At 41.9% G+C, this 17,437-nt stretch overlaps 1 long non-coding RNA gene across 2 annotated transcripts in view; it reads right to left on the reverse strand.

Annotated features, from left to right (window-relative positions):
- The window catches only part of LOC121500153, a 55,792-nt gene that overhangs the window by 15,946 nt on the left and 22,409 nt on the right, over positions 1-17,437 (reverse strand). The gene's annotated exons all lie outside the window — the stretch shown is intronic.

Genomic DNA, 17,437 nt, shown 5'->3' on the forward strand with positions numbered 1-17,437 from the left:
TTATAATTTGCCTCAATACCATTATGGAAACTGATGTGCTTTGTTGAACATTGTTTCAGTGTTTATTGAGCACTTATTATCTATTCGATCGGTGGATACAAAGATAAATGAGTCTTCCCTCCAGCAAATCATGAATTCACAATATACAAATAAATAAATATGCAAACAAACAAATAGCACAAGCGTAAGGTCCAAAATCCTGCATGAATTTTTTGTTGAACAAATGTAAAAATTAGTGCCTGGCTAGAAAAATAGTAAAGTGTAAGACATTTTAAAACATAACATTTTAAAAAATAAAATTTCAGAGAAAACCATGTTAAATGCTTAAAGTTGGGGGGAAAATGCAACTTATTTGAGAGTGATTTCAAGAGACAGAACCGGCGTCTGTGGGGCTCAGCAGTTATGGTGCATAGACCACTTCCTGGTGCTGCAGGGTCCCACCTTGCCTCCCCATATTTGATGTAGGTTGGAATCCGTGTTATACTGTTGATCTCACCTGCCTTGAGCACGTGGTATGAAATCTGAAGAGCTCTCCGAAGAGCCCAAAAGACTTTATTCTCAGGTCATGTTCAGTTGGGTTACTCTATTGGGCATTGAAACACTTTCCTTCATCCGCCATCTCACAAGGACCCACCATAGTGGGAAAGATCTTTTGAAATGGGAGAGAAAAAAGTATAAAAGGGAATAAAAAAAAAAAAATCGATCCCAAAGTGAAGTCTTGGCAGTTCAGAGCAACAGGATCCCTAGAGTTGCACACTTACACACAACTAGTGATGTCTTACAAATACATGAAACATGGGAAGAATTGGTTTGGAAAGAAAAAAAAAAAGTTTTTATGGAGATGCCGTAGAAGGCTTTCAGAGTATCTACTGCTGAAAGCACAGGAAAGGTTATTAAATGGTCTGATGTAGCCATAAGCATCTTATATTTTCCAAAAATGAGCAATGGAGTTCCTTTGCAGCAGCAAGCCAGCACACAAGGGATTGTACAGTTCACGAAGCATTCTGTAATCCTGCAGTCCATCTTCTGAAAGACCCGTACGAGGTAAACAGCTTTTTCTTTCCTTTCTTTTCCCATGTTATCTTGAGAATGAGGACGGTTAAGGCAAAGAAAGTGAAGAGCTTCGCAAAGGCACTCCGCAGATTTGGCTAAAGTGAATTCCTCCTACCTCTGCTTGTTATCAAAGCTGCCTGTGGTACAGAAAGTGCTTTGGGCCACACACATTTCAACTTGTAAATGTGTTGCAAAACACGAGTAGGACTTGCTAGAGAGGTCTCATCTTGTGCAATAAAAGTAGGTGAAAGTTGAAAGTATTCAGGTCACCCAAAATTGTCCCAATAGAGCAGATTTTACCCTGTTCCCCATCTCTCCCAAATTCATTAGTCCCCTGAAATATAACAGTTTATGTTAAAAACGGTCAATAGGTGAATGGCCTCAATGTTCACAGTACATTTAGATATAGAAGCATCCAAGGAAAGAGATACCAAGTCAAACCCCTCTTTGAAAGAACCTTACAAATGAGGCCAAGTGAAGAGATAGGAGATTTCACCCCTGGGTGTACCATAAACTATTTCAAATCAAAGCCTCACTGACTTTAATCTGAGGCACTAACAGCCAAGAGAAGATTAATAAAGGCTATAAACACTTGACTTGTATCTGGGTGGGTTTTTTTTATAATGTGCCCTGCACTGGGGGATGGTAAACAATCCAGGCCTAGAGTGTTCCTCCTCTGCCTTCTGCTTCCTGCACCCCTCAGCTGAACAAACACGCAGACACAAGATTTCCTTCTCCAAACACACTGTGTGGCTGAAAAGCCTTCATTCATTTTTATTTTTATTTGTTTATTTATTTATCTGAGAGATAGAGACAGCATGAGCAGAGGAGAGAGGGGCAGAGGGAGAGGGAGAAGCAGACTCCCCGCTGAGCAGGGAGCCTGACTCAGGGATGGATCCCAGGACCCTGGGATCATGACCTGAGCCGAAAGCAGATACTCAACCAACTGAACCACCTGAGCACCCCTGAAAAACCTTTAGATCTGATTTTTCCCTGTGTCCATTTTAGTACTTATTTACTTGAACTTTCTAGGTCTCATTTATGTGATCCCTCTTTCTGGGTTTTGACATTCTGTTTCTGTTTTCTGAGGGCCTTCATCAGAGCTGGCCTGTTCAGTGCCTGTCAAGTCTGCTTTGAGTCTTGACCACACCGAGGCTTAGGGCTGGCTGGCTCTAAACAAAACCGTGGCAAGGAAATGATAGCTCAACGCTAGGGCCCTCACTTATGGAACTTTCTTCTTTTTGCCCCTACACTTACCCACTTTGTTCCCCTTTCTTTCTCTCCTTCTCCATCAGTCACCATTTTAAACCCAAATGCTATCCCCCCATCCCTCCACAAGGCTCCATGGCACCTGGCTCATGTCTCCTTGTTGGGGCTCCTGTATGCTTGGATGCCCCTTCCAGGTCTGACTTCACTGGTAAGTGTTGGGTGCTGCCCTAGCACATGCTGGCTGCTTGGTGCTCTGGTATGGAGGCGATGCACTCCAGGCCTTCTTTTCTTTTCTGGGCCACCTGCACTGTCACAGTGGCCTCCTGGAGACTGTATTAAGGATTACGGGACGAGCTTGTCAAAGAGAACAAACAGGCTCCCCTCAGTCCTGTGCTATCGATTCCTTAGATCTAGACTGGGGCCTGGAAGCTTTGTATTTAAAACGTGATCCAGGTAATTCTTAAGCAATCATAACAGATAGGAATTTGGGATGGCTGCTTCTACTCCCAAGAGAGTTCAAACAGGATGCGTTTTAGATAGACAGGCAGAGAAGGAAGAAACCTGTTAGAGGCATTTGTTTAAACTGCTAAAGTTTCAAGGAAGCCCAGGACCCAGCATAAGCCTTTTCCAAGAATAATAGGTTGTGGGGCCCAGCAGCCCCCTCACCCCACTGTTACTTTGTTTGCCTAAAGGGAGCTATAGAGGATGTTAGAGATAAGGTGGGGTGAAGCCCAGTCCAGGTGCAGCCTGCTGATAGTCAATGGAGAGGCTTCTACTCAGAAAATCCCCCTCTGAGTCACAAAACTCATCTTTTTTTTTTAATAATAAATTTATTTTTTATTGGTGTTCAATTTGCCAATATACAGAATAACACCCAGTGCTCATCCCGTCAAGTGCCCCCCTCAGTGCCAGTCACCCATTCACCCCCACCCCCGCCCTCCTCCCCTTCCACCACCACTAGTTTGTTTCCCAGAGTTAGGAGTCTTCATGTTCTGTCTCCCTTTTGGATATTTCCTACCCATTTCTTCTTTTGAAACATCGTTTTAAGCAATGATTTCTAGAGGAGAATATTTACAAGCTCAAGCTACCAGGGATGTACCGTCCCCTCTATTTGCATAGTTCAGCCCTTCTCAAACCTTTTGGTCTCAGGAAACCTATGCTCTTAAAAATGGTCAATGGCCCCAAAGAGCTTTTTTTTTTTTTTTTAAAGATTTTATTTTTTATTCATGAGAGACGCAGAGAGAGAGGCAGACACACAGGCAGAGGGAGAAGCAGGCTCCATGCAGGGAGCCCGACGTGAGACTCGACCCCAGGTCTCCAGGATCACATCCTGGGCTGAAGGCAGACGCTAAACCACTGAGCCACCCGGGCTGCCCCCCAAAGAGCTTTTTTAAATTGTGAGTTGTATTTATCAATATTTAATTATATCTGAAATTAAAACTAGGAAATATTTTTAATATTTACTTATTGATTCATTTAAAATAAGGGTAAGAAACCATTACATCAATGTAAGTTATTTGTATGAAAAGTAATTGTATTGTCCAAAACACAAATATAGAGGGAGAATGTAGCACTGTTTTACATTTTTTACAAATCTGTTTAATGTTTGGCTTAAAAGTCGAGACATTGGAACCTCATATCTGCTTCTGTGCTCAGTCCAATGAGTAAGAAGCAATATCACAGGTCATGTAGCCTCTGGAGGATATTCCCATCCACATGAGGGACAATGAAACTCACAAAAGCCAACATCTTGGTACTATTATCAAAACGGTTTTGATCTTGTGGGTCCCCTGCAATGTTGTTGCAGGGATCCTTGGCACACACTTTGAGAACCATCCTCTCCCATCTTGTTTCTTGATTCTCATATGGACATAATTTTATGTAGAGATATACTGGAATAATTTTCTTTGTGAGCAAAGCTTACCAATAGTGGTTTTTAATACCACTTTTATGAATGTTCAAGAAGAAAATGTCAAAGCTGCGCATGAAGTCTTTTGCAAATGTGTGTTAAATAATCTTCCTAAGTTTAACTTAGTACCATGTTTATTCTTGCCAGGAAACATTTTTCTCTCTCTCTCTCTTTTTTTTTTTTTTTTGCCTTTTTAAAAAATTTAAATTCAATTAGCCAACATAAAGTACATACTTAGTGTCAGATGTGGTGTTCAGTGATTTACCAGTTATGTATAACACCCAGTGCTCATCACATCATGTGCCAGGCAACATTTTATCTCGAAAAGATTGCACCTTCTGGAAATTAAAAAAAAAAAAAGAATCTAGGAATTGGTACAAGTGGTAGTAGAATGTATGACACGTGTCATGTATTCATGACCTGGGGACACAGTTCACTCCGGGAAACAGGAAGTTTCGATTCATCTTTGGGGAGGGTGTGTCATGCAACAGCAGCTGGATTTAGCTTGTCAAGTAAACGTCAGCAGTGGATGACCATCCCTTATGGAGTCTGCACTACTAAAGATTAAAATGGTAAAGGAAGTCTGCTGTGGACCTTGTAGGTAATATAAAGGCAGTGAGAGTACACGGTGTGTGCACATGCACAAGTATGTGTGGGCTGTGTGTGTGTGTGTGTGTGCACGTGTGGTACACCGTACTACGGCATATCTACAGGCAAGACCTTCCAATGTGGGACATACAGCTTATATCTCTGTGTATTTCACTGTTCACTGTTACGCCCACCCCACTGTCACCCATGCATAGATGTCTGGAAAGGACTGAAGCCCTCCATTCTGTTCCTGCCCTGAAAGTGGGGGTGAGTTTCTGATGCCATATCCCGAAGCAATGCGAAACGAGGCAGTGATCTTTGTGAAGTGGGGGAGGTTATTTTCTTCAATGACAACAACCATTTTGCAGAGTAAACATCGTAGGCTAATGAGCCTCCTTAAATTCCAGCATGTCATGGACTTGTAGTGTTGCAAATTAAAAATAGCAATATGTGGGGCTGTAGAAAACCCTGCACAATACTTAGAGTGTACCCATTGACTTAATTGCCTGAAAAATCTCTGCAATTATTTTATCAGCCCAGAAACAAGGAAATGACTATTTCAGGACAGAAGAGTGTAGAGGGTGGACCAAAGAGAGAGGAGAAAACAGGGAATCCCAGGAGCTGATGGTGAGTCAAAATGACAAGGGAAGATGAGGACAGAGTCAGCATCCAGCTGGAGACTTCTTCATGCTTGGATCAAGATTTTGGCAGTGGCATTGCACAATGTATTTTTTTATTTAACAATTTGTAGTCAATGTGGGTTATTGATCGTTACTTAGCTCAGTTCAGTTTTTTTGAGCACCCACTCTGTGTGCCACATGGTGCATCAGACGTGAGGGACAAAGGTGCATCAGATGTCACTCCTGCCCTCAGGGAGGTGAGGCCCATCAGAAAGGACACGCTATCCTAGTGTGATGCAGCACACTTTCTCTTACTGCTAAATGCAACATTCATTTTCATGTTCACATGCTATAAAGCACATCCATTTTGTGACCAGTTATTGAAACCACAGATCTTTGAGTGTGCAAAGAGTTCCTTTTCAGAGAGGCTTTCCCATATTTCCCAAAGATGGGAAAATGTATTCTCTAATGCCTGCCTTCAGCTAAATATACGTATAAGCCTTTGTGTGAAGTACCGTTTACTGCAACTAATTTAAGCTGGGATATATCGTGCAAAGTTGGAGAACAATAGGATATCCAGGAATCTCTTCTATAGCAAGTTGAATAACTATAATTAAGGAGAGTTTTGAAAATGCGGTGGCCTCAAAACACAAGTGGCTACCGAATAATAACCAAGCAAACTTGGGGTAGCTACAATCAGAGAAAGAACGAACACATTAGCAGCATAGCAAGTAAGAGGATATGATTCCTAAAAGAAGAGGGGGCTATTTTAGTGACTGGGCTGTAGAAAATCAGGTCAGACAATAAGGAAAAAGACCTTCTCTGAAGACGCTATTTGTTGTCTACCCCCCTTACCTGAATTTGTATCCATGGATAACATTTGATTAGCAATCACATATCCAATTCCAAGGAGAAAAAAAAAATCACAAGCATTAAATGTACCCACATGGAAGATACCTGCATAATTACTTGCGCAAGAGATTATCTGCTTTAAAGCAAAAATTAAAAGTGAAAACCTTAAAATAATATCCATAGCTACTGGCCATTCAATGAACTGCCTTTTCAAAAAGACAGGTAGAAAAGGTAGAATTAAAGATTGAACAGTAATATAATTCTATTCCTTGTGAACTATTTCAGTAAGAGAAACCCTTAGGAATTCTTTTTTATTATTATTTAAATTCAATTAATTAGCATATACTGCATCATTAGTTCCAGAGGTAGAGTGCAGGAATTCATCAGCTGCATACAACACCAAGGGCTCATTCCATCATGTGCCATCCCTCATGCCTGTCACCCGGTTACCCCATCCTCCCCCCACCCCCTCCAGCCACCCTCAGTTTGCTTCCTATGGTTAAGAGTCTCATAATTATAGTTTCTCTCCCTCTCTGATTTCGTCTTGTTTTGTTTTTCCCTCCCTTCTCCTATGCTCCTTGTTTTGTTTCCTAAATTTCACATAGGAGCGAGATTATATGATCATTGTCTTTCTCTGACTTATTTTGCCTTCGTGATTCTTAACTATAATTATAATTTATACAAGGAAAAAGCAAGATGGATATCCTGAAGTAGTTATGACACTTATGGGGTAATCACCACCAGCCCTACCCATTTTACTGCCCAGTTACACACTTGTGAATGCACACTCTGATAACACCACCACCATCACTACATGCATATGCACGCCTGCAGAGATCACTGCATCACTACATGCATATGCACACCTGCATAGACATACACACACTCACCAATGTAATATCTCTAATATGTTGGAGGAGAAAAATGGCTGTGTGAATTCGATTCCAAGACTGGCATAGCCAGAGTGGTGAACTACTTGACTCAGTCACCATTGTGCATCTATTAATACGTCACACAACTTACTTGTGACCATTTTTCAAAACTTGCTAAGTAGATTTCATTTCTTGACATTCCATCCACATTTCACTCTGCTTTTCTTGTTCTGTATTCCTCTTCCTCCTCCACTGCATGTATCATCCATCTTAAATTACTTTTATTTATTTTCTTTTACACTCATTATATTTTTTCTTTTCATTTTAAAGATTCTATCTATTTTATGCTTCTATCTATCTATCTATCTATCTATCTATCTATCTATCATCTATCTATCATCTATCTATTTATCTGAGAGAGAATGTGCATGGCGGTGGGGGCCAAGGACAGAGGGAGAGAATCCCGAGCACACTCCCCACTAAGCATGAAGCCCCACCTGGGGCTTGATCCCATGACCCTGAGATCATGACCTGAATTGAAACCAAGAGCCAGATGCTCTACCGAATGAGCTACCTAGGCACACCTATACTTTTCATTTTCAATCATGTTGCATTTAAGCCAGTTTTTAGCCCTGTTAGGGAGAGATTTAAAGTTTTCAAGCTCAAAATCATTACCTGCCATACTAATGTGAAATCTATACAATGCTCAAAAACGCCTTCTTTCAATTAAAAAAGATTGGACTTAGTGTTTTAAAATTCAAAATGAAAAAGAAATGTCTTCTACGGACCCTTCCTATAAGACATTTTCAATATATGTACATTTTATCCACAAAGAATTTTTATATATGGTTATGACAGAACAATTTTGTCTAATTTAACTGATTTCCTACTGGGCAATCAAGTTGGTATAATTAGTTGCACTTTGGGATAATTCTGTGTAGCATTCAGAAAGATATGAAATATATACATGCACATATGTATTTATATACACTCCTATCTTTATAAATCTGTCAGCTACAGCTGAAATTAAATGTTTCTATAAGAGTCCCTTATGCAAAAGAAAATTATATTATTCCTTGTTTCTCTTTCCAGACTTCACAAAATGTAGAAAATAAAATTACCAAAGCTACCCATATAATTAAAATAATAATATGATGTGTTAAAAATAGTTCTAATGCGAAAAACTTATGCTGTGTTATAAACATTATTAGCATCCATTTTTACATGAAATCAAAGAGCTAAAAAATCTTACCCCCAGAAAAAAGATAAGAAACTAAACAATAAAAGAAGGAGAGACAGAGTTCCAAAAATACCCAGTTGTGTAATTTGAGCATTGCCATGAAAGCCAAATGAAACCAGGGAAATAAACAGAGAGCTTTAGAAAAGGTCGGGATAAACATCCCGGCAGATTTAAATTGACTGGGGTACTAATAAAGCTTAGGCTTGAGAGCCTCTCATGTGGGGGGTCTCGGTGAGTTCTAGAAACCACTGGTGTTCCAGTTGCCTCAAAGGGGTCTCTGAGAAAAGGGACTCCAATCTTCACATCCCTGGTAATTTGCTGTGATCTCTTTTCTTATTCTAATAAGTATTCACATTTGGGCTTAATTCTGTATTCATAATTTTGTGCTGTTTTATTTAGAATGTTCTCTAAATACGGTTGCCAGATGTATTAATCTGCTTGGGCTGCCATAACAAATACCACAGACTCCGTGGCTTAAACAAGAGAAATTTATTTGCTTACAGTTCCAGAGGCTGGAAGTCCAAGATTAAGGCTTCTTCTGAGGCCTTGTGGAGGCCCATCTTCTCCCTGTGTCTTCTGTGGTCCTCCTTCTGTCCATGTGTCCAACTTTCTTCTTCTTGTAAGGACATCAGCCATATTGGATTGGGGCCCCATCAAATGATCCTTTTTTAACCGAATTACTCTCTAATGACCCTACTTCCAATAAAGTCACATTCTGAAGTATTAGGAGGTGACAATGTCAACATATGAATTTTGAGAAGATGCGATTCAGCCCATAATACCAGATTTAGCAAAAAAAAAAAAGAAAAAGAAAAAGAAAAAAGAAACCCCCAAAACAGAAAAACGGGACTCCCAGCTAAATGTGAATTCCAAGTAAACAGTAAATATGTATGTCCCCTGAAGTATTTAAGATATATATACACATATGTACATATACACACAAAAATTATTCATTGTTTTTCTGAAATTCCCATTTAACTGGGAGCCCTGTATTTTACTTGATAGCTCTATCCCCAAATTACATAAACTTCAGGCAGGAAGAAGTACTCAGAGAGGGAGAAATACTCAATGAGGAGTCATTAGGATGATTTCACGTTAGGACTGAAAGACACAATAGGGAACCCCAAGCGCACCCCCCCACCTAGTGCTGAGTGTCCCGAGGCCTGGGTTGCAGAAGGGCTAGGAGCCCCAAGGCTTCACTGTCCCTCCCAGGCCAAGCCCTCCCCATGCTGAGAAAGTTACTAGAACCTCGCTCTGCATGCTCACTCCAGGGCAGCTTCCAGAAGCCAGCTGTGAGTCAACAGGGTTGGGTTTGGCTCTCGACCCATCTGCTCAGTCACACTGACACACCAGAGCACCCAGGGCCCTTGAGGTTATCTGGCTGTCCACCCAACCACCCCCGCCAACTGGAACACACTCTGAGGTCTCCTCAGGCCCCTGGCGAATCACCATACTTGAAGGCGGCTACGAGGGCTAGCTCTGAATTGCAGTCTCCTTTATGACAGTTCTTTAATTATGAAGCCCTTTGAGAATCCATGAACACTGTGGATCTTCCAGCCCCAAAGCATACCAATTCACCAAGACAACTGTGCATCTAATTTCAGGAGACTCAAAGAGCTCCTAAAACCCCATCTTGGAAACACGGGTTAAGAGCCTCTGCCTTATACCAAGTGAGGCCCCAGTATATACTGGGAGGTTGCCACCCCATTGAAACCGTGCTTGCACACACACCCTAACAGTGATGTGTGTGTGTCCTGAGAAACCCAGGACACTTCGTCCAGGATGAGGTGTGTCTTGCAGCATAATACATTCATGAAGTGAGGAAGCCTGGCAAGCAAACCACTTCTGGAGCTGCTAAGTTGCATTTTTAATAAAGAATAATTTCTGAGAAACTAGAGAAGTTCTCAAAGAAGGGACTTCAGGCATCAGGGAGGGCCGAGTGGGAAAAATCTCTGCATGTGGGCCCATTTGCCAGCACCCATGAGAGCACATCATGTCGGGGATCCCTCGCACCGGCTGTGCAGGGTGCTGCTAGGGACCCGATTAAGAGCTGGCATTCAAGGACTGCTCGCAATGGCGTGGGCACCGTGCAAAGCCCTCTGTCAATGCCTCTGCGAGGCAGATGCTACTAGGGTCCCCTTTATTCTGCTGGAAATGTAAAGGCTGAAAGAGTTTTTGAAGAACTTGCCCCAAGTCAAGCAGGTTCATTCCCCGGAGGGCTTGAGGCCCTGTCTGCTGGCTTCCATGAGCCATCCGCATGGTCCCTTCCAGATCTCCTTGCAGCCCTCCCAGTTTCAAGCTCACAGGCTTGCCCTGGATCTGCTCTGCCCACTTGCTGGGCTCCTCTTTTGCCCTCTGGGCGGACATCTGGCATCTGGGAGAACTCCAGAGGCCACTTTTGGGCTTTTGTTCTCAGAGCCTCTTAGGAGAAGGTTTAGGAAGATGCTCCAAAGCCTGATCACAACTGGAGAATTTGGGTCTGCTTCTTAAAAAGTATATGGGATTGGCACAGATGCTTTCCCTCCATAATTTTGTTCTTAAAAAGATAAATATGTGGGTTACTGTCTCAGTGATACAAGTGAATGGACAAGCCCTGGCATTTTGGAGCATTTTTCTGTTTTGTTTCTGTTTTGCTTTGTTTTAAAGCACATATCTCCCATCCTTTGATCTAGGGACCTGAACCTCCTGTTTGGGTGATAGAAAACACTAAACGAACTACGACTTGGCTTGGTCATCTGACAATAACGTAATCCAGCAGTAAGGCATTTCCAATCTAAGCCTTGTTGAGCCAGTCAATTTCTCTCCTTTCTCTCCCCTCCTAGCCACCAGCCTCATATATTAGGACCCTCCCAGGGCTTCCTGCTTTGCATGTCAGAAAACCCAACCTCCCCTCCGGGTTCCTCACATTTTTAAAAAATAGGTCTTAAGCCTCCTCTGTCCTTTGAGGAACTCTCTGCTTAAAGCCCTCTGCTTAGGATCATTCCAGTGTACACGTTGTGAATTTAAACCTATTGTGAATTTAATGTGGTCTAATGAGCTTTGCTTAGGAAAAAAGTGCTCTTGGGTCACAGAATCACATTCATTGCTGTCGCCAGCCAGCTTTTAATTACATGCTTTTGATTACCAGGGCAACGAGGGGAGAGACCGGGTCCTCTGGGTGACCTCATCGCCACCAATAGAAAAACAAGGAAAATAACAGGCATTCTATCTGAGATGGAGCATTACTTTTATCCAGTAGGACAGCACATTTGTAGAATGACTTTATCTTGATAATGTTGAGGTAACTGTTTCTTGATCAGAAGCCATTCTCTTTTTAGACTTTTAACTTCTTGAGAAGAGTCCTTTTCTTTGGAATTTTTTGCTCTGCCAACCGACACGCAAGCACAAACTCACATTCCACATTACCTAATGCACGACTTTCTGCTGAGTTAGGATTTTATTCTTCCTTAAGCTGATTGACAGAGAAATGTTTAATGTCTCGGGAAAGGAATGTGCAGCTTAGAAGCTCCAGGGATCAGGTGTAAGGCGAAGGCAGATTGTGATCTCCAGGGAAGGAAGAATTTGCCTGGAACACTGAAATCACAGCTGGCCAATCGGAAGGAATGAGTTTTGACAACAGAAGCAGTGGAGATCTCTGCATTGGGAGGAAAGGTGAATGGCCCAGTTGGCCAGAAGGTCGGCCATGGCTGGAAGTGAGAGCATCCAGGTGTCCCAGGGACCAGCAGGGCTCCGCCCACATTTCTGTGCCTTTGCCACCTCAGCACACCTTGGCCCTGCAGGCAGCCGTAGGCCGGAGAACCTGTATTTTTTTGTCTGGGGCTTTCTCTGAGGAGTGAAGCCTGCTTTGCTCACCCATGAAACAGGCCCAAAGGGCCAGGAGATTAATACCCCTTGGGAGTGAATCCAGTGACCCACTAAAGTTAGTGTAGGTATCAGAGAGCTATGCTTCCTAAAGCCATGCATAGCCACTATGTAAAACAAGAATTTTTATTTATTTATTCATTTTTTGGTTATTTCTCATGAATCTGGAGGTAAGAAATTCAGGCAGGACACAGGTGGGCAGTCTTCAGGTCTACACTGGGTCTCTTGCTGAGTTGCCTTCTCGAGAGCGGTGAGGCCCAGGAAGGTCCCCTTCACGTGTGTGGCTCTCGGGTCCTCCTCAAAGTGGCCTCTTTCTCTTCACACCATGTCTCACTATTCAGTGGATGAACCTAGATTGTTTCCAGAATGGCAGCCAGCTTCCTTAGCAAGTGTGGAAGTGGGGGTTTCTGGGTCTCCTTCTGGCTCAGGACCTGCCCAACTGTACCTCTGTCACCTTCTATTGGTAAAAGCAAGTCACCTGCCAGGCCTGTCTGAGGGGGAAGAAAAACAGACCCTGTCTCCCCTTGTGAGGAAGGGCAGGCCTGTTCCTCCAGGGAGGGAAGATCATCTTCCGCAGGGTGTGGGTGTGACCCCTCCGGGGTCAGAGCAGGAGGTCGCCAGGTGGGAAGTAACCAGGAGGTAACTAGAAGGTAACCTGGAGGTAACCGGGCAGCCTGGGTGAGTGTGGGGGCTGGCAGGCTTCTCCTTTCCTAGCTCAATACCTCCCTCCCTTGATCATGGGTCCTGAGAGCACCGCCCCAATTAGCCACTTGAGCTCGATGACTTTTCTCAGGGTCTGCTTCCAGGGAAGCTCAAACCTAAAAGCCAATGATGGAGAATATTGATGGCATAAAAATATCAAGGACACCTTTTCCTCTTGAAAGCTGTGAGAGGGAATGGGGGGCGGATGAGAGACCCTTAGAGCGATTTGTTCTTTCCCCCAGTTTTACTTTCTCAGGATAAATTCAGCAAAAAGGGGTGAGGATTTTAAAAGAAGCAACGTGACCTATGTCTCCTTTTCTCCCATTGACAGCATTCCGGGAACCAGAACGTTGGCACCATCCTCTCCTCTCTGGGCTTTGGAAACAGGGCATCATGAGTTGTTCTCCACTAAGAGGCTGTGAGGAGTCACTACAAATCCTGTTCTCATCCCTCTTTGTGTCAAAAAATGAGTCTCCTGTCCAGAGCACCATGTCTAGTAACTTAGTAACTCAGTTGATGCTGATGACGGGCGCTCGTTTTATTGTTTTAATCTCAGCACTGGAAAATGTAAGTAAGATCCAACTGCACTAGGCTGGAGAAACTGTTGTTTTTTTCACATTTGAACAAACTTATGAACTTCAACCCCGAGAAAACTAGTTCTGAGTGGGTTGGGATGTTAGCACCAAGGGACTTTGGTTAGCTCTCTTCAGCGGTGTTTTCAGTGTCAAGAGCCAAGTCCCTGCCATAGTACACGATCAATAAATATTTGTTCAATAAATAACTCCCCGTATTTTGAGGGGGGTGCTTAATGATAAGGATAATACTTTCATGGTTCCCTTACCACCCCCACCCGCATCCTTTTACCCATAATATAGCAGGGAATAAAGGTATGTTAGGGATAGGAATGATTATTTCCTGCACTGGTGGAGGACTTACAGTGTAGAAAAAAATTGACACCTATGTTATTGAGATACAGGAAGTAAACTGTTAAATAATATAATAAGATTTAGAAGTAAAAGAAAGGAAGGAAGGAAGGAAGGAAGAAAGGAAGAAAGAAGAAAAAATGTTTTCAAAGATCATACACAGCTAATACAAGTCTAAAAGGAAAGTTATGTCCCTCCATTGATGAATAGATGCATATTTTCTGTGATTTTGAACTTTTGGGATTCTACTCTGTATACTCTGTATAGTGAATTCACTAGGTTTTCATAGCAGAAGCATAATTGTTGGGCTGAATGTGCACAGCAGGAAAAACTAGAAGTAATACACGCAGAGAAAGTGTCTGTGGTCTTGAAAAGCCCAAGATGATCCATATTTCTGTCTAGTAGTTTAAACCCAAGACAAGGGCACCTGGGTTGCTCAGCGGTTGAGTGTCTGCCTTTGGCTCAGGGCGTGATCCCGGGGTCCTGGGATGGAGTCCCCAGTCGGGCTCCTCGCAGGGAGCCTGCTTCTCCCTCTGCCTGTGTCTCTGCCGCTCTCTCTCTGTGTCTCTCATGAATAAATAAATAAAATCCTTTAAAAAATCCATTTTATACTTTAAAAAGTATATATATTTTAAAACACAGTCTTGGCTATACCTACCTGCCATGGTAGTTCCCCAACAGGCTTAGCCAGGTAACACCCCAAAGAGTTGGCCAAGGTCAGGCAACCTCATTAAATATCTTTATCTCAGTCTCCGGATATTCTATTTTCTGATCATGGAACCTATGATGAGTCACTCCTGGGTGATAAATCGCTGTTTTGTTGACCCTCATCCAGAGATGCCATCACACCCACAAAAAGAAATGAATATTTAAAGGAATTTCAGGTTCTAGCTGATAGGATGAGCCAGGGATTCTTTGGGAAAGAGAACTGCTTGACAGCCATTCAGGTGGATATGGGCTCACTTATCCGTAAGACCATTACACCCCCGCACAAGACATTCCCTTAGTGCTTCAGCCATGCATTCGGGCGTATCTCTGTGGTCTGAAAAGAGAGAACATGGACTTCCCAAAGGATTTGCCTCTGTGATTTTTCTGAGGGTGCTCTCCCCCACAGTACTTTCTACACAACGAACCTGCCAAGGCATCTAAGGGAAAGTATGAATGCCTGAAAGAGCTCGGCTGCAGACTTTGCCAATAACCACAGCATACAGACACATTTCACATTTCTTCTTTGGAAATCCCGAGGCAAAAATATTCTTCTTCCTTCCTTTGGGTTCTATGAAATATTCTATTTGACTTCCTCTCCAGCAAGCTGTCTCCCTCACACTTTTCGATTCACCTCTCACAGTCTTTTTCTTCCAGAAAGCTTTTCCTTGGCTAAGATAAATTCTCCTGCATCGTGTGAAACTGTGCTCATTACCCAACCTTGCCCTTCTCAGGTGGCAGGTATTATTTCTCTCGCAAACGTGGCCCAAGTGTCCCCAGTGTGATCTGCTTGCAAGTTGCTTTTGTGCTTGTTTATTTAATTTCCATTTCAAGTCCACGAATTACTATTATTTTCTTAATGGTGCAGGGTGCACATTGCTACTCTCGATAAATTGTAAATTAATGTTTTTGCTATCAGGCATGATTATTATGCAATTCACCTACTATCATCATTATTGTCTCTGAACGGAGGTGTAATCATAAGGACCCTTTCAAATTCCTCGGTCTCATTTGTACTCACACGTAGTTTCTTATCATGCTCCTTTCTTTTTAAGTAGCTTTATTGTTTTTTTGGAAAATTGCTGAACGTTCATTGTAAAAACTCAAGCAATGTGGAGAAGTACAATGAAGAAAGTAAAAATTACCCTAGATCTTATCATTCAGAGAAAATTACTGTTAAAATTTCAATGAACATTCTTGCAGGCATTTCCCTATTTTATATGCACATGTAGATATTGTAGATATATGTGTGTTGTTTTACGTAAATGCAGAATAACCATTCATACTGTTTTATAAACTTCCTTTGTAGTCAGTATTGGCCATCATTTCATGTTAGGACATTTGTGAATAGTCATCATAATTTTTAATAGTTTCCAAGTATCATTAGACACATGGCCTATACACAATCCTTTGCGAGGAACATTTATGTTGTTTCAACAGTTTTTACTAATCTAAACAATGCTATAGGGAAGAAGCTTGCGAATATGATATTTTGCACTTGTATTAGCCGCTTGGATTAGGTTCCTAGAAGTGTAAATTGCTGGGTCAAAGGGCATATTCAACACTAAGTCTTGATACCTATTTTGATTCAATTGACGATTGGTTGTAATCAATCTTCATACCAAAAATATGTGATAGTTTTTTTAATCATGTCCTTTCTCATTACATCTTCATTGTGCCCAAGAATATTTTAGTGTGTGCATGGGGGGGGGGGGCGCTGCTAATTACCAAGCTGAGTGAGCAATAAATGAGTAGCAGTCTTTAGACATTGTTTTTCTTGTCAGCAGTGGGGAGGTTATCACCTCCCTTCTCTTGTCACTATTCTGCTCCTTTGTTTTCATCATCTGAACAAGATGATTTCACTGAATTATCACACACAAGGATTTTATGACAGTCAATTTATATGAGCACCTGAACCCATTATACAGCATAATTCATATTTGATATAAAGTGACAGTTGCTAGCAGCTTGCATTGACATTCCTTTAGAGAAGACAATTGCTCAACAGGAATCGTTCTGAATCAATTAATCGAGCCACAGCTCAGCTGTAATGCTGTGACATTCTGACACCAGGAGAAAGGAGCTACTTGGGCATTCTGTGCTGAATCTTTGCCCACGCAAGTTTTACACTGTTGAGCTCGTTAAGGTCATTAGATCCTTGACAGGAATCTTACCCATCTAACACCCCCCTCTCTGGCCTCCTGCAGCAGATTTGATTTTTGTTTGCTAAAGTGGGTGTAGTGAATGTAAAAAAGTAAAATAAAAAGATATATGTATGTATCTACATACATACATATATATGTATTTCTGTGATAGGAATGTAATTGGCTGAGGATATAGTTATTCACAAAAAATATGAAATCTATTTCTGGTGTGATTATGACCTTGGAAAATCAGGATATCTTAATGACCTATAAAATCTGCCTTAAGAGTCTCAGAAAATTGGAGTTTGAAAATGTGTATAGAAGGAGAGATATTTTGAAAATGATGATAGGGATTATAGCAAAGGAGATAGACCAGGATCTCTGGTTCAATAGATTTCGTCTCCTCTTATGTTGTTCTCAGACCTGATGTCTTCTTAATAATTAGACTTGCCTCTGCAGTCTTGACAATAATCTTTGCTATGGTCTTTGGCTAGCTAACTCACACCCATGGAGTATGAACATCTGGGTCCTACCCTCAGAGATTCCAGATGCAGGGTTCTGGAGTGTGCCTGAGGCAACAGCATTTTAAAAAGCTAACACAAAGTTAAAATTAACTATCGATTTAGATAAAGAAAGACATTCCAAATGAATGATTAGGTGCAAAGCTTATTTGAAATCCCTTCAGTGTTCTCTATATCTCATTCAACTTCAACCAGTTAAAATCCCATTACCGTAATTACTTATATCACTTTTACATTT

Source organism: Vulpes lagopus, chromosome 10 (assembly GCF_018345385.1).
Source record: "Vulpes lagopus strain Blue_001 chromosome 10, ASM1834538v1, whole genome shotgun sequence".
Classification (NCBI taxonomy): Eukaryota; Metazoa; Chordata; class Mammalia; order Carnivora; family Canidae; genus Vulpes; species Vulpes lagopus.